Genomic DNA, 25,577 nt, shown 5'->3' on the forward strand with positions numbered 1-25,577 from the left:
TACAGAAGAAAAACCAAAATTAAGGCACTGTTCTATTGCCACTAATCTCATAATTCTTTGGTTTTATTTTGACTCTTTAAAATTTTAAGATATGAATTTTATATCAAAATTTATATGACATATATATTAAACTTTTGTTATGATGTTAATGGTCATATAGAGTACTAACTAATTCTAGAAAAAAAGGCTTCATCTAGCTTCCTGTACATGATTTTGAGTTTGAGTCTCTATCAGTTTTCTAGAGGGAACCACGACCATGCCTAATAGTGACTGTGAAGTCTCCAAAAAGATGATGGGGCCCCACAACAACAATTCCATCAAGATGATGATACTACCACTAAGATGACACATACCACCCAAAGATCAGCTTTGGACTAAAGTGCTCAGGACAAATTTGAGATGGCTAGCTGAGATGATACAGCCTCACAGAGTACTCAAACAAGGACATGAGACAAGCTCTACACTTTCCCATTATGCAGAGACTGGACAAATGGTACAGCTAACTCTCCCAGGACTTCACAATTAACCCAAAAATTTTCTTTTCAGGATTCCCTAAAGATCCTTTCACTCATAGACAGCAGGAAGTAATTTTAAGAACATGACACCCACATTCCCAAGGAGTGAGGTGAGTGATTTTTGGTCATTCAATGGGTTATGGATAATTGTCATTGTTTAGGATGATTGGTTACAAATTGTTACCATTAGTGGTCAGGAAAAATGCTAATCAAAGATTAGATTCAGGGTTCTTGTTTGAAAAAAAAGTAAAAGAAAAAATAGGATATAGATATAAGATAAAAGGTAGATTATTGATTCTACACTGAAAAGAAAAAAGAGAGAATATGGATATGATATGATAAAAAGGTAGATTATTGAATCTACTTTTAGAAAGAAACTAATAGTTTTAAATATTTTACATTGGATTGGATTTTTGTATATTGTATAAAAATTATGTATATTGATACAAATTTGAGATTAATTTTGTTAGAAAATACTGTACATATATTTCTAATCTTGTTCAAGGTATTGTACTTATATAGTTCATTTAACAATGCAATGCAAATTGCTAGTTCTTGAAAGTTATTATTACCAACTAATTAGCATATAAAGAAATGAAAGCATTTAGTCATTACAGTCCATCTTTTAGTCATATTAGGTATGTTTTCAAGATTAAACAGAAATATATTTTAGATAGACATGTCATCTTCAAACCCTTCAGAGATCTATAGAATATGGAATTTAAGATATTTTAATTACATAGTTTTTTTTCTTTTTTTATGACTATCAGACATGTCTGCTCCTGGCAGCACCAATCTACTTCAGAGAAGATGATGGGCACTAAAGAAACTCCATATGGAGTTTACTTTCTTTGTGGCAAAATTTAGTCACTGGGCAAGAAAGTGTCCTTTCATTGACTGTTGACAGTATACTGTCCAAAGTGGACAAGCAGGACACAAAAGAAAGGACTGCTGCACCTTGCCAAGATAATGTAGGGCAGCCCTTCAGAAAATCCTGCTTCACAGAAAAGTCTGTCAGGTTGAAGGTGGATGCCCCAATGTTGCAGAGGAACCTTGGGTGACTGTCCAGGAAGCCAGCTGTTTCTATCATTTCTCACATTTTTTGGAAGTGGCTCCTTTGCAGTTCCTGCTTACTCAGTTAATATTAGTTCTTTCTTGGGTCTCTGAGGGAGTCAAAGAATAGTTAGTTATAGTTTTATTTGTTAACAAATTGAGAAAAGAAACTTACTAAAGAGGTGTAAAGTGTGTAAGTTTGAAAGACATCAAAAGATTGTTTTGGGTTGATAATGCAAATTAAGATAACAGGTGAATTAGATACAGTCCTTTGGATTCACAAAGATAGGATAGATAATAGAGTATTTTTTCCGAATTTGTCAAATACAAATGGACTAGACATTGTTGATGTATTTATTATCTGTATATATTGCATATACTTATTGTACTCATTGTATATAGTTTTTCTTATCTTAGTTATAACCTTCTCTTACTATTTTAGACAAAAAAGGGGAAATATGGTGATATATTGTGTACCCCAATAAAGCTTTCGTGGGAATCAGAGGACAGAGCCAGCCACTAAAAAAGACATAGATGTCAGGCAGTGGTGGCACACACCTTTAATCCTGTCACTAGGGAGGCAGAGATCTGTCTGGATCTCTGTGAGTTCAAGGCCAAACTGAGCTAAATGAATGAAACAGAACCAGGCAGTAGTAACACATGCCTTTAATCCCAGGAAGTAATATGGCAGGACACAGAAAGGTATGCTGTAGGATGTCGCTCTGTATGCTACAAATATGTTTTGCTCTGATTAGTTGATAAATAAAATGCTGATTGGCCCATAGCCAGGCAGGAAGTATAGGTGGGCAAGCAGATGAGGAGAATTCTAGGAAAAGGGAGGCTGAGTCATGAGTTGCCAGCCAGACACAGAGGAGGCAAGATGACAAGGCAGCACTGAGAAAAGGTACCAAGTTATGTGGCTAAATATAGATAAGAATTATGGGTTAATTTAAGTGTAAGAGCTAGTCAATAATAAGTCTGAGCTAATGGCCAACAGTTATAATTAATATAAGCTCCTGAGTGATTGTTTTATAAGCGGACCATGGGACTGAAGGGCTTGGTGGGACCAGAGAAATTTACCAGCTACCAAGGTATATAAGGCATGAGGAAACAGGAACTCTCTCTCTTGAGGTTGAGGATTTCATAGAGGTAAGCTAGTGGCTGGCTGTTCTGCTTCTCTGATCTTTGAGGTTTCACCCCAAAATCTGGCTCTGGGTTTTTTATTATAAGACCTTTTAAGATTTGTGTTACATACTGGGGCTCTTCTCTTCTACTTCCTCTTTAAAACTGAGAATCTTTAGGTAGTACTGAGTACCCAGTGACTAAAATCTGTAGCAAAATATCCTTTCCTCTTAATCATAAACTAACAGGAAAAAATGCATATTTGGGCCAAGTACAAGAAAATTTAAAGTCAACCTTTATTATATGACTTAAAACCAGTAGCTGGATATGAGGAGAAACAAAGCCAGCCATTTTCTGTTCAAGAATCATCACCTTGAAAATATTTATTAAACAAGAAGACAAAAGTCACTTAGGATTCCAGGAGCAAGAATGCAGACTGGAAAGGCCCTAGCAGGCATAGCTGGAAATCTAAAGAATCAGAATTTTTGAAAATGCTGAATAATATAGAATGTGTCCAGAACAAAACAAGATGGGGACAGAAAGATTAATCAAATTACCTGCCCAAGGCCTACCTTGGTATCTATTCATGTCTAGTTTATAGACTGTTGATGTTTGTAGAATAAATTGCCCTTCCCTTAACCTAGTGAGAGATGTTTGTTCTTTGCAAATAAATACACTATCAATCTTTGCAAATAAATACACCACCAAATGCTAGGAAACATAAATCCTATTGCTTGAATGTAGCCTGTGTTCCTATCTGTGCAAGATCAGAAGTAAAGTGGGCAAAGATGATGGCAATTGCTCTGCATACTTGGAGATACCAGTGTACTTGATGGAAAACAACAGTTTTATGTGACAGTAGATTGATAATAATCAATTAGCTAAAGCAATCAGAACCCATATCTAAAATCAGTCCATCTTTGGGAAAGTATTCAAAGAAGTTAACACATTAACTCAGCAACCAACAAACTCAAGTAAACATGAAAACTTAATGCCACTGGACAGAGTAAAATTGATCAATCAGTCTCAACAAGGAGATTATACATGACTTAAAAATTATATTCAATAATAAAATAAATCACTATCTTATTTGAGAGTAGTAAAGTTAAATTAAAATTAAAAGTATGAAATCTGAAGTTATAAATTAAGTGTATGTATTCAAATCTGTAGTCTTCAATTCTTTCAGTTTAGACCATACTAAGAATTCATCTATTTTGAATCTCATGAAATTTATCTGCCTGAAATGAAATGCTAAGAGATGTACACTCAGGTCAGGTCTAGCTCAGACTTAGGCTAAAGAATGAAAGGATAAGCAGTTCATGAAAACGAATTCCCTCAAAGTTCAGCAAAAAAACTGTTTTATTATTTTGTTAATGATATAAAGAGCCTTACAGTGTAGGATGCCCAGGACAGGCCATGTGACGTCTTGGAAACATTCCACATGGAGCTCTGGAGGTTAACAACATACCTTCCAAGTGTCAATTCCCACTTATTATCTATTCCAGAGGGTTTAATTTGTGAATTGTCAAATATCATTATTCAATAACTAGAATAATTCTAGTTACTCTTTTTTATAGCCATAGGACTTTTGAGGTATTCCAAAATACAGTTTTATTCTAAATTCTAAATAGTCTAAAATTCTAAATTACAGTTTTCTATATATAATATCAAGTTAAAAATTATTTGCCTTCAGTGGTCTCTCTTTAAAATGTTTAATTGGTACCTAGGCAACAGTTAGTATTATCCACTATCCACTGAGTTTTGATTGGTTTCCCTCTTTCAAAAGATTATGATAAATGCATAGCTTCTGTATATTAAATTCTGTGCATTAATTCATCATAGTCTTTTCTTTCTCAAATGGTGATATATGTGGACACTGACAAACTATTTATACTGGCTCATATGACATTTTTGACACTGTCTCATTTCCTTTTCATGGCCTTATTTCTTGGCACACATGTTCAAGGTTTATTGTGTCTATTTATTCACTTAAATTTGAAACAGAGTGCAAGTATGCATCATTTCAAGGTGGAAATGTGTTCTGATAAATGTATCCTGCAGTGACTTTACCATGGTGCTACAATTACAGTTTTCTTGCACATACTTAAGAGAGCAACAATAGGGTAGATGAGCAGATGAGAATATAAAACATTGGCCATCTCATTGACTGAAATATCGTGCGTCATCTGCTGTATTTACTAGGAGCAAAGACAATCTTTCCCCCATTTTCCTAAAATTTTAGCAGAAATGTCTGTTGAGGAGAAAGGACAGCCTCCCTGTCTGGTTGTGTCTGCACTTGACAGTGTGAGTGTAGCTAAGAAGAAAACTGGATAGAAGCAACAGACCTACAAACAGACCAGCTATAGTTTGTATAGAAATGAAACTTGCAGTTTAAAAGGAGAATTCTACCATTAACTTCAGGAAAATGTGCTGTATTTTATCTCTCCTGCAAGGAAAAGTGAATTCATTTCTGCTTACTTCAAATCGTTAAAAATAACATATGCTATGTTTTGATTATCTACTAATTAACTTAATCATTTTCTTATAAACATATATGTTTGATATTTCCCTGAATGAATAATAGGAAACTCACAGGCTTCTTTTCAATTAGGAAAAACTGTGTATCTCCATTTCCCTTTTCTGTGACTTTTATAGTTCCTAAAAATATTTACAAAGATATTTTCAGTTCACAGAAAGGCCAGAGGTCCAATCTTCTTAGAAACATAAATAACTGAACTTCATTATCCCCACAAACATTGCTGGAAGACTTTCACTCAACACATTCCTCTAAAAATTCAGATGAAAATTTTCACAAATGGTTTTCAACTTTCAGGAAAAAAAAGAAAATATTTCCTTTTGCAGTATATTTTCCTTACCATTGATCCACAACTTTGTATATATTAATAAATTTATGTTACAATGGGAGAAATTTCAAAGAATCGAGGAATGGGTTCTGCTAGAGAATATTCATATGTTTGTCTTTGAGTGATTGCCTGAACCCTGAGCTCCCCAGCACAGAGATAAAACCCCTCTGAACCCAAGAAGCAAATGGACTGACTCTTGGAGGATTTGAAAACCTGACAGTGATGATTTTAGGGCTAGCCTTTCTTATTCAAGTTTTAGACTATGTTTTCTTTATTATTTGATTACTTTTCTTGCTGTTTTATCAACAACAGGGGTAAAATAACCAACATAAACCAATCAGAAAAATTAATAAAATTTAGAATTTAATAATGAAGAATGACATCGTAAGTCAGTATATTTTAAATAACAATCTAGCCTAAATCAGTGAGAGTTTTACTCAATTTTTTCTTTCATCTATTCATTCAAACATTCTACTTTATGAAAATGTATTGTTTCCAAATATCATTGTATAAATATATGACTTGTATCCTAAAGCTACTCATAAACATGGGTAAGATAGACATAAACATATGTATTCAAAATTCAAACGCCATCAACATTCTAAGTCTTGCGGTAGCACTCTGCTGAGGAATATTGAATAAAGTGCTGTGTATAAAGAATGAGAATCCAGCAGCCAAAAACTAAACACATATATGTTTAAGTAAAGGCTTAATGGTCTCCCAAATAATACGGACTTTAATATTTATAACTACATTCTGAGAACATATATTTAATTCAGTTTGAAAAGTCATGATATAATGATTTACTACAAAGGGGAGAGATTGATTTTTCCTTTCTTATGCTGTATAAAAGATAAAATACTTTTAAAATATATAAATTAGAATTTCTAAAATACTTTGTTATATAAAAAGTGAATTTATACAACTTGATGCTCCTTTCACTAAGCAGTTGTTTGGACCTGGTAGCCCCTCTTAGCTTCTGCATAGCCAGCAATGAAGGTGTTATCTATGCTGAGCTTAGCATGTTCTTTACTAACATTTTCTGGGAGATTTTCTCGATTCTACATTAAGTGCAGGTGACAAATGTGGAAAACAAAGGAACCATGAGTTTTCCCCCTTGTGAGGTTTTACACACCATTCCGCCCCCCAAGAGAGAACTGAAAGGTATCTCCACTGTTTTTGTTAGGTTTAAGATTTGCATGGTTTTTGTGCTATTCCAGGATTAAAATTACATTTATTAGCTCTGTGATCATAAAGCACATAAATTCTCTTAGTTCCTACAATTATAAAATATATATTTTCTTTTCTTTCAAAGCTGATAAGTTGTATTTTCAGTAATACTGGTTATGCCCCCCCCTTTTTGACTTTTTGTAGGACTTGAAATCTGTGTTTAATGGTTTCTGTAGCAACAAGCATTTTTGACCAGTTGTTATCAGATTAAATTTTATACCAAAAATTATTTCTTGAAAATATTATTATTTTTTTCCAGAATGACATTTAAAATCAAAATGTCAGTAGACCTTACAATATAATTTTAACATGTATGGTTGTATTTTAGGACACAAACCAACACTATGGGAACTTTAGTGGTAGTCATAAAAATAAGAGTTCTGAAATTACTTTGAATAATGGCATCATTATTGAAAGAAAAGTAATTTTCAGAGTACAGTTTTTTTTTTTTTTTTGGTTTTTCGAGACAGGGTTTCTCTGCGTAGCTTTGCGCCTTTCCTGGAACTCACTTGGTAGCCCAGGCTGGCCTCGAACTCACAGAGCTCCACCTGGCTCTGCCTCCCGAGTGCTGGGATTAAAGGCGTGCGCCACCACCGCCCGGCCCAGAGTACAGTTTTAAAAGGTTTTGCTTATTACTTATTTAGGGGTTGAAGTCTGAATGTTTTCTAATGCTTCATGTGAGGGAAGTCTAATTCTCAGTCTGAGTAGTTCTTAGAGGTTTTCGTAGTTATTCTGCAAATGTTAAAAAACCCAAGCAACTAGCTTGAACTGAATGAGAAGAAAAAATATAATTAATTACTTCACTATTCATGTTTTTTAAAAAATTAATTAAGAGAACTTTTTAATAGAAGAAAACTGCTTCATTGATTGAAGAAATGTAGGCTATGGAGTAGAGCAGGTCTGGAATTTGGTCCTATGCTCATCCTACACTTAGCAATTCTTTTTTATGAGGGGAAGAATACTGTTATTCATCAAAAGAACGTTTTCTGTCTTTCCCTCTTCCTTTCCATTCAGTTGAACACCTAAATTACTTCTGTCATTGGAGGATATTCTATTGTGACAATCAATCCAGATCTCTTTGCCCTTGAGAATCAGTCTTGATATTTGACCTACTCTTAACCAACTAACTAACTTCCCCTGTCTGGGTCTTGGAAACATGATTACAGAATTCAACATCAAATCCCCGGTATAGTTTGTAGATAATAACGTTACCTAGGGGCAGGATGTACCTACCAATTACCCTAGGGACATCTACTCCTTTGTGCTCATTATTTTCCAAAATTGACTTTTTGTTCTTCAGTCAGTTAGGAGTCTTAAAACCATCTGTCAATAACTTCACATTTTCTCATAGTCAAATAATGGCCTGATTCATATTCCTACAATAATTGACTGAATAATAACTACTAGAAGATATCAAGTGACCATCTATGAAATTTGGAAATACTACTTAATTTGGAAAAATAGACTTTGTAGATATAATCATCAATAATTTTGAATCATCCAACTTCTTTACCCAGCCAGATCTTCCAAATCTTTCTCCAGGGACTAGCTTGGTGAATCTCACTGACTCTCCCCATTTACACCTTCTCCCCAACCCACCAGATATAGCTCAGGTCCCATATCCAGTGTTCTGGTCTAGTCTGATCACCCTACCCATACTGCAAATAATCTCTAATCTGCCCTACCTACCATTAACTAAAAGTCTCCTCTGTAATCCATCTAACTCTCCATCCAGCTCTATCTCCTACATCCTTTTTAATGTCTAGCTAAGTAAGTCCACCTGAACTTTTCCATCCATGTACCCTCCTCAACTACCATATATAGTCTGAATCCCACATCCAGTGCCTTGGCCTAGTCTGGCCACCTCTGACTGTGCCACAACTGACCTCTAGGCTTCTGCCTCTGAGCCTATCCACCCACCCACAGGCCATGCCCATACAAAATCCAAGCTTACCACCCAGCCAGATCTACCCCCACACTCCAGGCTTGGACCAGGAAGTATATCCTGTATATCAGCCAGGGCTTTCTGTCCACCTGACTTCATTCCACTCAAGCCATTTACAAACTTTAGGCTCAACCTACCCACAGATTTTCCCAAACCTGCTCTTTCCACATGAAACTTATAACTAACAAAAGAAGTCCACATGCTAGATTGAAGACATTATCTATGTAAATGTAGATAGACTATTAGCTTGGATAATGAAGAAAATTGGAGCTATTTTACATCTATCCTTTCAATAGATTATGAGATACAAAACAAGATCCTCAAGAAGATATAAATACAATAGAGCTAGTTGGGTTGATAGCATTTAAGGAGAAAAGAAATATAAAATAGTCATTTGAACAGGGGAAATGAGTATACAGAATGAAAAGAAGGCTCATTCATAAAGAAAGAGCTCTGGACCATTGATCAAAAGTCTCCAGGACAATGTCCATACCTTGGTGCTTAATATCATTCTTTACCAAGGAGAGCAATGACTTCCTAGGAAGGTAGCTGTTTCTAGGATGAGGGCCAGGAATATGCAAGATATGCCACAAGCATATTTATAGCCAGATAGTAAAGAGATTTTTTTTAAAAAAAAAGAAAAATATCTACAAAGATGTGCACAAAATCCATACAGAAACCAACTGTGAGAACTTATAATGGCCCAAGGTAGAAGAATTTGAGCACTAAAAGAGATACATTAACTTTGGATTATAATCCAAGGTTCAAGGTAAATATCCAAATACCCACAATGTTATAAGCATATGACTAAGTATATAATAGATGGGGGGAGCAAATGTCTGGAGAATTCAAAAATGCTCATGTAACCATCCCATTCTTTTAAAGATTCTTCATTTTTGAAATGTGTGCCACACATAGTCTGAATGTGAAATATCTCCTGGTAAACTCCTATGTTTGAACAATTTGTCCCTGAGAGTGATGATGTTTGGGGAAGCTATGGATCTTTTAAGAAGTGGAGACTCATTGGAGGAAATGGGTTATTGGTGGTGGGCCTTGTGGGCTTGGAGGCTTCATAACAGAGCCCCATTTCTGTTCATTTTCCGCTTTCTGACAAGCTAACATCATGCCACTACACCTTCATCACTTGTTACCCTGTCTTCCCTCCATGATGGACTGTATCACTCTGGAACTATGAGCTAAAATAAGTCCTTACTTACTTTTGTCAGGATATTTTTTCACAGCAATGAGAATGTAAAATGCATTATAACTTCCTGTCAAAGAGTACAGAATAGAAAGGACTGTGAAAGTAACTTTATAGAGGAGAAACTTATCAAGCAAGACTTCAAACAAGTGGTCAATATTAAAATCAATAGTGGAGAGCCATGTTGGTACTTACGTAGCCTTGATACGTGTGGTTAGAATGGAACTACCACACTACAGTCTTCTTTCTCCAAACTCATGACTTCAGTACCATCACAACTAAAGCACACAGACCTATATTCCAAAAAGATTGACATTCTGGGGACATAGTTATAATAGCACTCTCACAGATAGCATGGCTGTCCACAATGAAAGATAAGACATAGTTGCTTCATTGCAAAATGATCTTAGGGAATTCCTTTGTCTGGGGAAAGCAGAGTTTATAAAGATGCATTTTTATGGCTGAATAAAATGTTAAGTCCTAATTATCTCATCCACAAGTGATAACAGAACCTCTTTTAAACAACATTAGCTTTCAGAGGAATGAACAGTATCTGGTTTCAGCAGAGAAATAGATAATCAAAAATAGCAGTGAAGTCAGATGTTTTTCTCCACATGGGGTGCTTAAACAGGAACATATGTTGGTGTTTGATATTCAGTCATCCTTCTACAATATGGCAACAAATTTAAACTCCAGTGATCCACAAAAAATAAGACTTTCTTTGGTAATTGTTTTTGGAAGTAGAGTCATGGCAGTCAGAGTTCCTTGAAGTACTTCTACTAATTCTCTGCTCTGGAGTTTGGAAAAGTAACAGAATTACAGAAATCCATAATAAATACAGGTCAATAAGTGAAACTACTATTTCATCTGTTGTCTAATATTTGCTGAATCACTTTTTAATGGTGCCTCAATTTTAAAGCATTTTATAGTTTTCATTAGCTCGACCTGAGATAGGAAGAATACATATTATTCCTGCAATTTTTCTAATGTGAAGTCAGTTGCCAACTAGACTAAAATTCCTCAATATTGATGTGGCTAACAGGAAGCAGATTCAGACTTCAAATTCATATTCTCTGTTAATAATTTAGTATGCACCCCACCCAATTATACTGTACATAGATCTATTTATTACTGCTGACAGAAATATATACCTTCATTTTAACAGAGGAATACTGATTTTTTTTATTTCCACAAAGTTTCTATTTCAGAATATAACATGGGTTTTACGTTTTTAATAATATTTTTGAGATAGGTAAATAGATGATAGATACATAGATATAGATATAGATGTATAGCCTCTTTCTCTCTTTTGCTTGCTTCCTTGCTTTCTTGCTCTATCTTTCTCCCACATCAGCTCACAGGGATTGTGACAGCATTCACACGACCAGTGTAAGCTCAAGCTAGACAAAGTTCCAGCAGAGAAGAGGGGAGGTAGGAACCAAGTCACACTCCTAGCTAAGGAACTAGTAACGTTCACTTGCTGCTGAGAGAGGGGAAACTAAGTTTTCTTTAATGGTGTAAGAGCCAGTATACTGACTATCTTCCAGGGAAGGCCTCATGCCCAGGAGCAGTCAGCCAACACAAACTGTACTCAATGGGTTTAAAACCAAACAACACAAAACAATAACACAACTCTGTACCTTTTTAACTATTCATTTTTAAACGTTTTAGTCCTTATTTTGGATATGAAGCATTTGGCTTTCCGTTTTAAGTCCATGGCACTAGGCTACATGCTTTGTAAAGCTAGGGCCAGATTTTTATTTTGCTGTTAATCTCTAGGTTCATCCCTGTAAATTACAAAAAAAAATGTTTCAGAGTATTTTAATCCTTTAATATATTTATTTAGAAAAAAAGTTGGGGTGGTATTTGAGGCAGTATTTGTTTTCATGGAGGAGCCATGAACTTAGAATACATGCTTAAATTTTTTGATCAACTATCTCAACTGGAAACTAAAATCTTTGTATAGATGTAGTTCAGCTGACAGAGTGCTTACTTCACATGCAGGAAGCCCTGGGATTCATTCCCAGCACTACATAAACTGAAGGTCAGTGCCCGAATTCCTAATCCTGAGAAAGTAGAGAGAGAAAATCTTGAGTTCAGTGCCACTCTCGGCTCCATACTAAGTTCAAGGCCAACCTGTTATAATAAAAGAAAATAAAAGCCAGGCTCATGCCTTTAATCCCAGCACTCGGGAGGCAGAGACAGGCAGATCTCTGTGAGTTTGAGGCCAGCCTGGGCTACAGAGTGAGATCCAGGAAAGGTGCCAAAGCTACACAGAGAAATAAATATATTAAAGGATTAAAATACTCTGAAACATTTTTTTTTGTAATTTACAGGGATGAACCTAGAGATTAACAGCAAAATAAAAATCTGGCCCTAGCTTTACAAAGCATGTAGCCTAGTTTTGTCTCGAAAAACCAAAAAGAAAAAGAAAAGAAAAGAAAAGAAAACCTTTAACATCATTGACATCAAATGTATATACTATATAATATTTTGTTATGATTGGATTGTTTCTGTGAATTAAACTTTTGGGTCAAATTCTGTATTCTTCTTTCATATTGATTCCCTTTGTTATTTAACTCAGCAACAACAGAAATTTGTTCCTTTTTAAACAGGGCCTTTGTTGTTGTGATCATCATGTAGAGTGGCTTGCTGTGGGCAGTGAAACGTATGCAAACATGATATAAGGCTGAAGCACTAATGGACATTGCCTGGAGCAACTGGCTTTGATATGGCTATCATTCTCATGAGAAGATGCCCAGCTGGTCCAAGGAAAACAATGAACTGCTAGGAATGTAATGAGTAGATGCATACTAATTCCTGTGGTCTAGGATTTTAAGACTGTTTGGGAAACAAAACTTGACTGACAGCCAGTTTTATCTTCTTTATCTGAGAAAATTCTTTGTTCGTTGCCAAGATAGAGGTGAAACAGGAGCAAGGAGCTCTTTACCTGTTGTAATCTTTAAAATTTTCTGCAGTGGTGGACCTTGGATTCAGGCAGACTTGCTAGCCTCAGTTTTCTCAACATGACTTTCTGAAACTGTCCATTCTTACATTTTATCTATAGATTCAAAATGCTTCAGATATTTTTTGACCCCTCACTTTTCTTCCTATTAATCTTTCATTCCTCTGATGATGTCTTCACCTAACAGCTCTTGTACTTCTTAATAAACAGAGATTTGTTACTCTGCCATTATTTGCATGCTGTTAAGATGAAATTTCATGAGAATTCTCTCCTTTCTTCTCTAGATGAATTGTTTGATTTTTAAATGTCCTCAGATATTTTAAGTATACTGTAATCATATCATGATTCCTAAAATTAGAATCTTCCAGCAAGGAAAAACAGAAACCACCATAAAAAGCTGTTTGAAAAGTGTAGCATTCAAATAAAGGCTATTAATAACCAAACCCCAGAAATAGGCTGCTACCTTTATGTTCCAGGCTCCCCACACTCTGCTACTACATCACACCCTGCCAGTTTGACATGTTTGCTATTTGTGTTAACAGTCCAGATGAATAGCGGGTGGACCTAAATGTAGCAATAGGAAAAAAAAGAACGGATACCCTCAAAAATATCAAGTTCTTGCTTCCTCTAGTAGGTGCTGAGATTCTAACATTTAGAAAATACCACATTGAAATATTCCAGAGAAATTAGTTATTGACAGTAAAAGAACTAAATACTGATGTTATAAAATTCTAGTCTATTTCTCTGAGTGTGGTCTTTGTAAAGTGCAACAATAACCCCCTTAAGGACATTGACTGTTTAGAAATATACCCTGCACTCATTGACTTTGTTCAGGCATTACTATTCCCATAAAGTATACATTCTCCAAATCATGCATGCAGTCTTTCCTCGTGCCTGATTCTCTACATTCAGTTCATTACCTAGCTCATTAAAATCCAGGAGAGTACACTTAATTCAGTCCCACCACTTACTCACTACTCTTGCAGAAGCAGCCTACAATGGCAAATTAAAAGCAATGGTTAAGATGTGGGTTAAACCTAGTTTCAGTCTTTATTCCCAAGTAAGGAGTAACAAATGCAATTTCCATGAACATTCATATGGAATGTGACAAGTCCAAGAGGAGGCTGGATTTTATTCACGGGGCAATCAGAAAGAGACATGATAGATGTGTTTGTACTTATGTACTTGAACAAATGTTCTACATGCAAATAAATATCAGGATTAATGTACAAGCATAGTGATGAGTGTGCTAGAAAGGGTTACTGTGATAGAGTTAAGATATTGATTAGGCATAGAAGATACAACAAATAAGACAAAAGATTAAGAATTGTAGCAAGACATTTGCTGTAAGAGTGATTATTGGATCAACAGAGGAAGCCTAGCAAAAGTTAATGCCTCAGGGGACACATTCCTATGACTGATTCTCAGTCTGCTCACATGATCTTGTGTTCAAGAGTTTTAAATATGCATTTACTTGGAAGCAAGCATAAATAAATGTAATTATAAAAATAAATGCAAATTCACTTGCAATAAAACTATAACATCTGGTGAGAGAATATCTGTGTATTACCCAGTCCCAAGTCCTGTAAGTTAGGTAACTGTTACAGAAGTTACAAAGCTAATGCCACTTCTCAGGTTCTCTTCATTTTTTTCAAGTTGCTGCTCAATGGAGCAGTGAAACCTTTCATAGCTAATTATTGAACCAATTTTGAAACATTTAACAATTTCCAGAAATGGAGTAAGAGTGAGAATGAAGAAAAATGAAGCTGTTATAAGTGAGCTATGTTAGTTGCATCTAATTGTTACTTCTAATTGTTTTTAGAAGTATTAAGCCAAGATAATTGAATCCAAAATTAATTCACTGAATGTAATTGACTCAAATTAAATGTTTTCTTCTTACTTTTTATGTCAGTAACCAAGAGGTTATATAGAAAAAGAGTGTCTACCACTCAGCAACTTGGTCAATGAAGCTACCCATGAAGACATGGGGAAGGCAAAACACACAACGTCACTGGTAGGAGCATGAAGTGACACAGACATTCCAGGAGACAGAAGTTAACTTCACCATATTTGTTCTCCACATAGCATGTGACCTCTGCACATGTTTGCAGATTCATGGTGAGTCCCAGCTTTCCTTCTCTTATTCTCAGGTGCAAGGAGTTGATCTCTATGAAATGCATTGACAGGGTAGTTTCTAACTCAAATGAGTTACTGGGATCCCTGAAAGATAACTAGAGGAAGAGAGTACAAATCCAATCTCTTACCTCACACCTAGTGGAATCCACATAGCCTGGCTTTATTTCACAAATGCTAAGGGCCTCTTTGCTCTTCTCAAAATAATTCCTGTAGTTATCTCTCTTTTCCTAAATGTACTGACAAAATCCTTGATGCTCCATGCCTTTAAAGGGTTAAGGCATAGAAATCTTATTGCTGTCTATACTAGGAATATTGGACTATTCATTCAATTCTTTCTATACCAGCTATACTCTGGAGATTAGTTTCTTTATATAAAAACTTGAACTGTCTCAATTTCTTTTTCCTGTTTGTACTCAAACTGAGACAACTTTAACCAATGTTCAGCTTTCTGGGAATATATACACATCAAATTCTCCATGAAACTGTTTTATTGTGGAAGCAGGAATTCAGAGGCAAAAACAGTGTACTCTAAGGAATAAATTAGTCAAATGCATGCATATATTAATTGATAAAGAGACATCCCTAGTTGTATAGTCAATATCATTATCAAGTTTTAAAGTAACTTCATTGATGTTAACTGAAATGCAACAATCAGCAAGTATCCAAAGTATAAAATTTGGTAATCATGATGAATTTATTCATTTATGAAACTGTCTCAGTCCACCTTTCCTAAAGGATTCCTCATGCTACTGATACCTCCTTTAAACTAACATAAGTGATCTATTCCCACTACTCTGTTTGATATCCTGAAATTATGTTGATTCTATGTAATTGTGCATGTCATTATATATGAATTTATGTTATATATTATTTTTGTGTATATAAACTTTTAATATGTGAGGTTGTATAGTGTGTTAAATTTATTTTTGACTAGTGTCTGTCACTCAACATTTTTATTTTGAGATGTCAACTTTAGTTTTATGCATCAAATACTTCACTCAGACTGGGCTAGCTGCTCACTAAAAAAGTACTTGCTTAACAAATATGAGGCCCCAGGTTCAGTTCCCACACATCAAAGAAAAACAAACCACAAAATAATGTGGTTTTCAAGTCCTGTTCAACTATTATATATGTTTATTCATTATCTTTTCTGCTTTTCCATCTTTTATTGAGAGCAATGTACTTTCTTCTTTTTTTCATTTTACTTTTATTATTTATTTGTTTCCTTGTGTTGTTTTGTTTGAGGCAGCTTGACTCTATGGTGTTAGGAGCATGTAATTCTAATAGTTTTCAAGTTACCTTGATAAATCTGCCCTAATGTCACTATAAAATTATTCTCTTTATTTCTGATAAACATTGGATTTTGCTCATAAATTTATTATGTTAATATTTAACTACAAGATATTACCATAATTTGTCCAGTTACTTAGACAATAAATTATTCTACAATTTTCCAAGTCAAAAGTCCAAAATATGTCCCACTGATCTAAAATCAAGAGTCAGAAGGGCTGTATCAATTTCTGGAGGCTCTGGAGAGAACCCAAGTCCTTGCCTTCACTACTTTCAAAAGGAAAAGTACATTTCTTGGTCTCAAGTCAGATCTCTGTTTATTCAAGAGTTAATTTTTCCTTTCAGGGTTAATTTTTCCTAAAGTTCCTTATTGATTTATAAAGCAAAGTCATCAATGTTGCATCTTTCTAACCACTCTTCCTAAGTCACACTTTTCTTCTTCCTTTGGTTTCATTATTTATTTATTTATTTACTTACTTACTTACTTACTTACTTATTTACTTATTCACTTATTACTTTTTGGAGACAGTCTTACTCTGTAGGCCAGGTTATCCTAAATTGCTATATAGCCAACTCTGACATTGAACTTATAATGACCCTTCTTTCTCTACTTCACAAGTGCTAGGAATTAAAGGCATGTATCACCACACCCACCTTATGTTTCACTGTTTATGACTATTATTAATACATGGGGCCAATGCAAATTCAATATCAGAGTAGCTGATAAGCAACATTAGTTGAACATGAAAATGTAATTCTTCACTACCATATAAAATAACTTATTCAGAGGTAACACTATGGACACTTGGAGAGCTGTTATTCTATCTAGTACATCAATTTTGTCTACCAGTAGTATAGCCAATCAGGCTTCCCTTTGACCTAAAAATGCTTTAATTTTCTTTTAATTTAATTTTGATTTACTGTAATGTAATTATTACATCTTATTTATTTATATTTTAACATTTAAGGTGACTTTTAAAACAGAAATCATGGCCAGGTGTGGTGGAACACACTTTTCATTCCAGCACTTGGGAGGCAGAGGCAGGCAGATCTCTTGTGAGTTTGAGACCAGCCTCATCTACATAACATATTTCTGGCTAGCCTAGCTACACAGTGAGACTTTGTCTCAAACAAACAGACAATAAGAATCTTGAAATTGGGTTTTATTTTTCTTTAAAAAATATAATCTTGTCTTCTGGAATTTTAGTAAAGAATCTGAACCACTTATACTTAATTTATGAACTACAAGTGCAGCTTAGTTGTATAACACTTGCCAAACTTGTGCAAGGCTATAGGTTCTCTTTTAAGTGATGTAATAAAAAGGTATAAAAAGACACAGAGGAAAAGTACAACAATTGATGATTAATACTTTCCTACTGTATGATTCCTTTTCATTTTGCTGACGACCCATTTTGTTCACCTTTTAGATAATTTAATGTCTGCTTTTGAAAACTGTTTATTCTGTTCCTTTGCACAATTTTTAAAACCATAATCACATCACTGTTTGGATCCTTATACTTTGGGTGCTAGGCCCATATCAGGTGGATGGTTTGGAAATGTTTTCTTATATTCCATAGTGGTTTTTGTGCCTTTCTCTGTTACATTGCTTCATATGTCTATTTTTTATCATGTAAAGTACTATTTTAATCATTACAGCTTTGTAGGATAATTTCAAAATCAATTTGAAAATCAATAGTATCAGGTACTTCTAATACTTTCTTTCAATATTCCATCTCTCTGTTTCACCTTCACTTGCATTTATTTGTTTGCATTCTTTTACACACTGTGATCTGCTACAAATAATATTCTACGTGCTTTTCATTTCAACACTTTTAAATTCCATTTCTAGACCATAGATTTGATAATATATTTTCTTTGCTTCTACTAATCAAGTTCATTATTCATTAGTCTACTTGAACATGTGGAATGTACTCATTAAGACTTGTAATATTTGAGCTTACTATTTTTTTTTTTTTTTTGGTTTTTCGAGACAGAGTTTCTCTGTGTAGCTTTGCGCCTTTCCTGGAACTCACTCTGTAGCCCAGGCTGGCCTCGAACGCATGGAGATCCGCCTGCCTCTTCGAGCTTACTATTTTAATCCTCTGAATCATCTCTATTTCAGCTGATTAATTTTTGTTACCCAGGTGTATTCTTCTGCTTTATTGCATGTCTGTATTTTTTGATTGAAGGTCAGGTATTTTGAATTTGATACTAATGGATTCCAGATAGCTTTATATTTTTATAAATATTCTTGAGATTTTTCATGGGAAATGTTTCTTCAACAACAGCCTCTATTTTGATGTTTGTTATATGTAGTCTTTTCCCTCAGCAATGAGGTAGAATTCTCACTTGACTTTTAACAGATCCTCTATGCATTTTGAGAGATTCTGATCCAAGCTCTCATAATGGGCATATCATCTTGTGTGAATTCCAGATCCTGACCCATGTAAAACTTTTCAAATGTTCCTGGAGATCTATTGTTCAATTTCTCTAATCTTGAGTTGTTTTCTCACATGTGTGTGAATAACCAAGGAGAATTCTCTGTGGATATCCAGAAGCCTTTCCTCTAAGGGACTTGTGTTGTGAATCTCAGCTGTCTGGGCTGAAACACACAGACACTGTCCCTGGAGATGCCCTGGTCTAAGTCTCTGCTTCCTGAGCCCTGGAAACTTTCATAAAGAGATAACTATAGGGCTAACATTTTGTTTCCATCTCTCAAGGTTCATTATTCTCTCTTTCCTAGTTCCCAGTTTCTTGAGGGTTTTTTGTTTCTTGGTTTTTGTCTGAGTTTTTAATAGTGAACTTATTATTCCCTTTTGTCCTGTCCTGTTGAAAAGTGGAAAATCTTATTAAAACATCAATTGTGTAAGCTAAATAGTAATACAGAGAATACATTATCATCAGTATGGAGGAGAAAATAAGTAAGTTATCAATAAGTAAAATAATAAGTTATCAGTAAGACCCACAAATCAACTAAAATTAGTAAAAGAAAAGTTTAAAGGTTATGAGTTATAAGCTTCATTTCAGAGGTGACTGAGCATTTCCTCTATTTGTTCTTATCCCTGGGTCATACTTGCTGAAAGAATAACTCAACTTCAAGTATCACTTATAAATTAAAATGAAGGCCAGGTGTATTTAAGTTTGTGTTAGATCATATCTGGAGTTTTATACGCTATACTAGGAAACCTAACTTACAAAAGAAAGTTAACAACAAACAACTTTGAAGAAAATAATTAGAAAGATGAGCATGTTGAAAAATGAAGTACTTCAGAAGTCCTTGAGTTGAAATCCAGCAATGAAATTCCATGCATCATGACCACTTCAGAGAGCCTTAAAAATATGTGAACTAAGTATGTAGAGTGGCTGATAGTTCCCTTTGATCTGGTGCATTGTGATGTATGTTCTTTGACACTTGTTCTCTGAGCACTTTCAGAGATCATGTTAACGACTAGAAGAACACATCAGGGGAAGGATTCAGTGTCCCCCAGTATTTCTCATGCTCACGTTGGCCAGAGACATCCAGTTTTCAATAGCTTCATGTGTTAGATTTTGATCACAAAGACTTGAATAAAATGTTTTAAAGACAGAGGCACATAGATTTAAAAACTTAAAACTCTAAAGGCAAAGTTTTGTGAATTTCCTTTCTGATTCTTCAGTTAGTAATTAACAGGTTTTCTGTATACTAATAATAGGTTTCTCCACCGACACAGCAAGCCAGATCAACTAAGCTGAAAAGGTAAAAGACCAGGTTTATTTGGGCAAATCAACTCCTGGGGGACCCTCTAACCCCCAGAGATCAAGGCAGGAGAAGGAAACAGAAGAAAGTCACATAACCGAACTAAGCAAGAGAACTTAAATACCCTGTAGGCCCAGGGTAATGATGTGTCTGCCACAAGCTGGGTTTGTGCTCAAGTATGGAATGCTTTTAGGTGTGGTCATAGACCACTGGCAAATTCAGGGAAGCCTCCCCCAGCCACCAAGAATGCAGAACTGGGTATTTTGGCAGCTACTGTCTGTTGGAGATTCTCTGAGAGGGTGGGGTTTGGAGAGACAGAGAAATGGGGCTTTTTGCAGAAGCAAGCTGGAGCTTCCAGCCAAACAACAATAATTCTCAAACTTTTATGCTGAAATAATAAAATGTTGCAAAACCAGGGAGCTCATTTATTTTGCTGTCACTTCTAGATGGCTGCTAAATAAAAATGTCAAATCACTTAAAAGCTGAAAAGGTGCAATTCATAGAGCATAAATGAATTCAATCCTGAGTGGCATTTTTAGGAATAAATGTTTATCCACAATACAGCATGAGACGTGAAGGATAATTTTTCCATTTCACCTCCATTATAGAATTTTATTGTTTTTAGCTACAAGAAATTGTCTGAGAGAGAGAGAGAGAGAGAGAGAGAGAGAGAGAGAGAGAGAGAGAGAGAGAGAGAGAGAATGGGAAAAGAGAGAGAATTGCATAGAAATTTTTTGTAAGAGAAACTGAACCCAGTGCTATGACACTGAAAAAATGATGTCTTCCTAAACCAGAGTCAGCAATGTCCCATTGTTCATTCAGCATCTTGCTTGTTTTTCTACTGGTTTCTCATGCTATCTTGATGGAGCATATTTTGGAAAAAAGACTGTTTAGTTCATTTCACCATGGCCAAATTTTCTTAAGAGTCAAAAGAATAAAAATATAGTATACATATGTAAGTTCTCTATTATGGATGGCATAGCCTTCATCTCAACATGATATATCAGAACGAGACTCTACTTGGAATGTGAGTTTCATCATTAAGTAGTTTCACACTTTTGAAGCATGTACTAATTTTGTGATGAAGTTCATTATTATCCACATTGTGACTTTAATGTTTACTCACTACTTTGAATTGTTCTCTGTAGATAACTATTGTATATATAATTTTTCTCTTATACGTTTCCATCTTCCCTTTTACTTTCTCTTACTCTTATACTATATACAGAATGGTCTTTTAGTCCCATGATGAGCTGTATGGTGCAAAAAGAGGCAATATAAACAGTGACTTGAGAACGGGCAACCCTGAAGCCTAGCCAGGGAAGTCTATGTCCTAGTCCCTGTAATAGCAGAGGGGTATTGAAAGTAAATGTATAATTTTAAGATTAGATGAGTAACAAAATGTGGTGGTATTGTGTTCCCCAAAATATTGTGTACCTTAATAAACTTATCTGGGGTCAGAGAACAGACAGCCACTAGATACAGAGGCTAGAAAATGGTGGCACTCACTCCTTTAATCCTAGCATTCCAGAGACAGAAATCCCTCTGGATCTCTGTGAGTTCAAGGCCGCATTGGAAACAGCCAGGCATGGTGACTCATCACGCCTTTAATCCCAGAAAGCAGGCTTTAATCCCAGGGAGTGGTAGTAGAAAGCAGAAAGGTTGATAAGGCGTGAGGACCAGAAACTAGAAGCATTTGGCTGGTTAAGCTTTCAGGCTTCTAGCAGCACAGTTCAGCTGAGAGCCATTCTGGATGAGGACTCAGAGGCCTCCAGTCGGAGGAAACAAAACCAGCTGAGGATCCGGCGAGGTGATATAGCTGTGGCTTGTTCTGTCTCTCTGATCTACCAGCATTGACCCCAATACCTGGCTCAGGTTTGTTTTATTAATAAGAACTTTTAAGATTCATGCTACAACAAAATGAAATTTTTTTCTATCTCAAAAACTAGCTTTAAAAGATGAGAAGTAATGAACAGAGAGAAGCCCAGGCCTCTCAGAAATGAGGCCCTTTGCCTAGTCATTGCTGGGGAATTCTTTTTCTGAATTTCACCCTATACTGACTTTCAAGTAGCCTTTGGGTAACCTCTAATGTTAGCTACTGGCTCCTTATCCTGCAAGTACCCAGGAATTGTTGAAACAGCGGAGGATAGGATTTCACCACTTTGAGGATTATTTCCTCTGCTTTCTTCTAAATGGAGCCAAAGGCATTCTTCTGTAAAATGTAAAAGAAAAGACGTATTATGGGATTGCTGGTTTACTGAAAGGCCTTACAGGTTCCAAATGCCAACTTCTTGAGCCAGAACTCTGGAGGGAGAGCTGAGCAGTTCTGAGAGAAAATTGTTCTTACTCCTTCTAAGGTCTTAGCAATGTCATGTAGAAAATGCACAGATACTCCCAGTTAGTTCTTCTTTGAAAAAGGGGGATGTAGAGTTTTCATGAAAGCTCATAAAAGATCATGGAAAGTCTAGAAGATGTTTGCTTTTGAGATGTCTTCTATCATTGTTATTTTTTGTGGGGAAATAGAACCAAAAGACTCCACAGCCAACCAAACCTGATCTGCAATTCCTTTTCAGACAGAAGTTCTATTAGCTGATAGTCTCCTTGGTTGCAAGGGATGCTGATCCAAGTAAGACTGGCTTCATCTAAACTTGCTGGCTTACACAGTGAGACATGGCATTCAAGAGGAGGATGAGCTTTGCATTTAGAGACCAGAAAGCCCACCACTTATTGTTAGTTCTCTTAATGAATTGGCTATATTTACTTTTTCTTCAATTTTCTCCATGGCCTGATAATGTTAAGTAGCTCTGGATACAAGAAACACAGTTCTTCTAGCGTATTCTTCTACTGTCATACTTTGATCATACTCACATATCACATACCACATTATATCTAAGAAAGAACTTTAAGTTGGCCGCCTACAAGTCACACATCCACCCACTCCTTGCATCAAGCATTATGTGTAAGGGTGTGGGACCTACAATTTGGCAAGCCCAGATCACATTCCATCTTCATGACCACCAGCGCAATATCAGCTCCCACAGGACCAGAAAGAACACTGTGAAGCATCAGTTGCAGGGCTACCACCATGTCTAGTCCAGTATCTAAGGCAGCTAACAGAAAAGTAGCCTCCTTTAAGGTAAAAGAAACATGTAATGGGTTTAACTTATTTTTCATAAAACAGAAGTCCTTTTTCAACTGTTAAAATATGGACAACTATTTGTCAGAGAAATGCTGGATTTCTATTATTTGCTTAGTAATAGAGAAAATGTTACTTAATCATTCTGAGCCTAAGTTTTGTGCTATGAAGTCTTTTGTAATTTCAGAGCATTAAGTAAATTAATAAGAGTGAGGCCACATGAAAGATGCTTGTCAAAACAGGTGACCAGTATTGCTCCTTTACTTTTCTGACAGGTCCCTGTTGACTGATCTGGAGACAAACTAAGCTGCATAGTATTTTACATGATGCTAAGATTAGCACATGAATATAATGATTTTTTTCTAATCAGTTGAGAGCCAAGTGCTTAACAAATTCACATTGCTGTCTCCAAATCTGTGAATATGATATTGCTCAGTTTTGACTCTGATTTTAATCTTATCATTTTACCATTTTTCTCATTAGAAAGGGCTTCCAGTGTCTTTGCTAGGAGCAGTGAGACAGAGAAAAGAAATAGGATGAAAAACAAATCTTTCTACAGATATCAAATGAGATATGTTTGAATGTAAAAGATATTATTAACTTCTGGCATCCTGAATACAGGCCCAGAGAAGAAATATTTAATAAGTGTTCATTGGAAGGGTATAAGATACAGTGGAAAATATGTCTCTTGAATTGCTTGCTAAAGATTTATTACCTGGCTCTAGGGTGAACAAGATGGTCTTAATAAGGTTAGATAGCCATAGCCACTTTAAATACTAACAGTTGGCATCTATTAAACTGGATATAAAGTAACTTTCTTAGAAGAAAGGGTATAAAGGTAATGAAATAGAAGGATCTCACAAATGTGCACACACCTTCATAGCATGTGTACTTACATGCACACACTCAAACTACATGCATATACACATTCAAAAAGTAATCCCAGAAAACATCACTGAATATAACCTAAACCAATGGAGATATATACCATAGTTATATGTTTGATTATTCGCTATTGTAAATCTTTTTGTTGTTGCTGTTTTTGTTTGAGACAGGGTTTCTCTGTGTAGCCCTGGTTTTCCTGGAATTCACTCTGTAGAACAGGCTGGCCTCAAATTCAAAGAAATCTTCCTGCTTCTGTCTCCCAAGTATAGGAATTACAGGAGTGTTCCACCACCACCCAGCTGCTATTGTTAATCTTAACCCCCCAAAATATAAAAAGGTTATATATAACATGAAATATAATAGGTTATTTTAATCGTCCCAATAATATTTATGTAAATGTCATGCTGTCTCCAAAATTTGTTTTAAAGAACAAAGAACTTTTAACAAAGTAATAGTGTCGGACAAGAAAAGAATATGTGTTGTAGTTTAGAAGCAGTGGGAAGGAAAGTCACACCATACAATAGATCTCACTTCGGAGGTGTATTGGGGGAGGGAAAGGAAGGGGCACAGAGACTGGCCTTTGAGGGGAGAAGAGGTGGAGAAACAGAATGCGAAATGGAAGGAGCTTGCCTTTTATAACGGGATTTAACACATACAGAGTGGCCATAGATGATGACGTATTCTGTCAGGACCCTGAGCAGGCCAATGTAGATACCTGAGTACTAACAACTGCATGCACACAGGGAGTGCTCTTAGTGGCTGCAGTTGAGGATCCTGAGGGCAGGCCAGAGTAATGCCTGAATGCTAACTTTACTCCCTTTTGTTTATTACAAAAAAGTCATGAAATAGGAAGGGGTGGCAGATGAGGTGTTTTCTCAAGGCTGCTTCCTGCTGGTCTGAAGACATCCACATCTTTGGGGGACCTGAGAAAGCTGGGATGCTGGCCACATCCTGGGATAGTTGGCTGTTTCACTTTGCTGCTCAGGCTCTGTGGGACCATCTGGCACTACTTGCACCTGGCAAGATACTTAAAGCAGAAGATAAAGTTAAGTATAGGGGGAGAATTTTTTTCTTAGGTCCTGGTAATTGAGGGAGGAAGGGGAGTCCCAAGACCAGGAAAAGGTGGGGAAACTTAAATGTTATAGTTTGACAGTACTTATCTGGAGTGCATCTGACCTGTTCAAGGCGGATCCAAGTGAACTTCTTGGAGCTTACAAGAATTTTTTGAGTTGCAAAAAGATAAATTTTAGACACATTAGCATTCTCACTGTTTATAATCTTTACTGAAATTTACATTGTAGAAACGGCAGTATAGAAACTTGCACCTTTGAGTCATTAGAAAGCAACCAAAGGGAATTTAAAATCCTGAGCTTGTGGCTATGATAGTAGTAGTATAGTGGTTAGTATGTTGCCAGAGCTAGGTTAATAGCTTATCAGAATTCTATAAATTAATGTTAAGGCTATGAGCTTTTGGAATCTTAATGTAACAGCATAGCGAG

At 35.7% G+C, this 25,577-nt stretch overlaps 1 protein-coding gene across 2 annotated transcripts in view; it reads left to right on the top strand.

Moving 5' to 3' along the window:
- Positions 1-25,577, top strand: part of Gucy1a2 (guanylate cyclase 1 soluble subunit alpha 2) — a 479,074-nt gene that overhangs the window by 435,325 nt on the left and 18,172 nt on the right. The window contains exons 9-10 of one of the 2 annotated variants that reach the window (XR_008221288.1): positions 547-625; positions 14,808-15,013. The gene's annotated coding sequence lies outside the window, so the exon portion shown is untranslated. The remainder of the gene's footprint in view (positions 1-546; positions 626-14,807; positions 15,014-25,577) is intronic. The other variant, XR_008221289.1, reaches the window with a different exon arrangement.

Source organism: Peromyscus californicus, unplaced genomic scaffold, assembly GCF_007827085.1.
Source record: "Peromyscus californicus insignis strain IS unplaced genomic scaffold, ASM782708v3 Scaffold_11__1_contigs__length_118956290, whole genome shotgun sequence".
Lineage (NCBI taxonomy): Eukaryota > Metazoa > Chordata > Mammalia > Rodentia > Cricetidae > Peromyscus > Peromyscus californicus.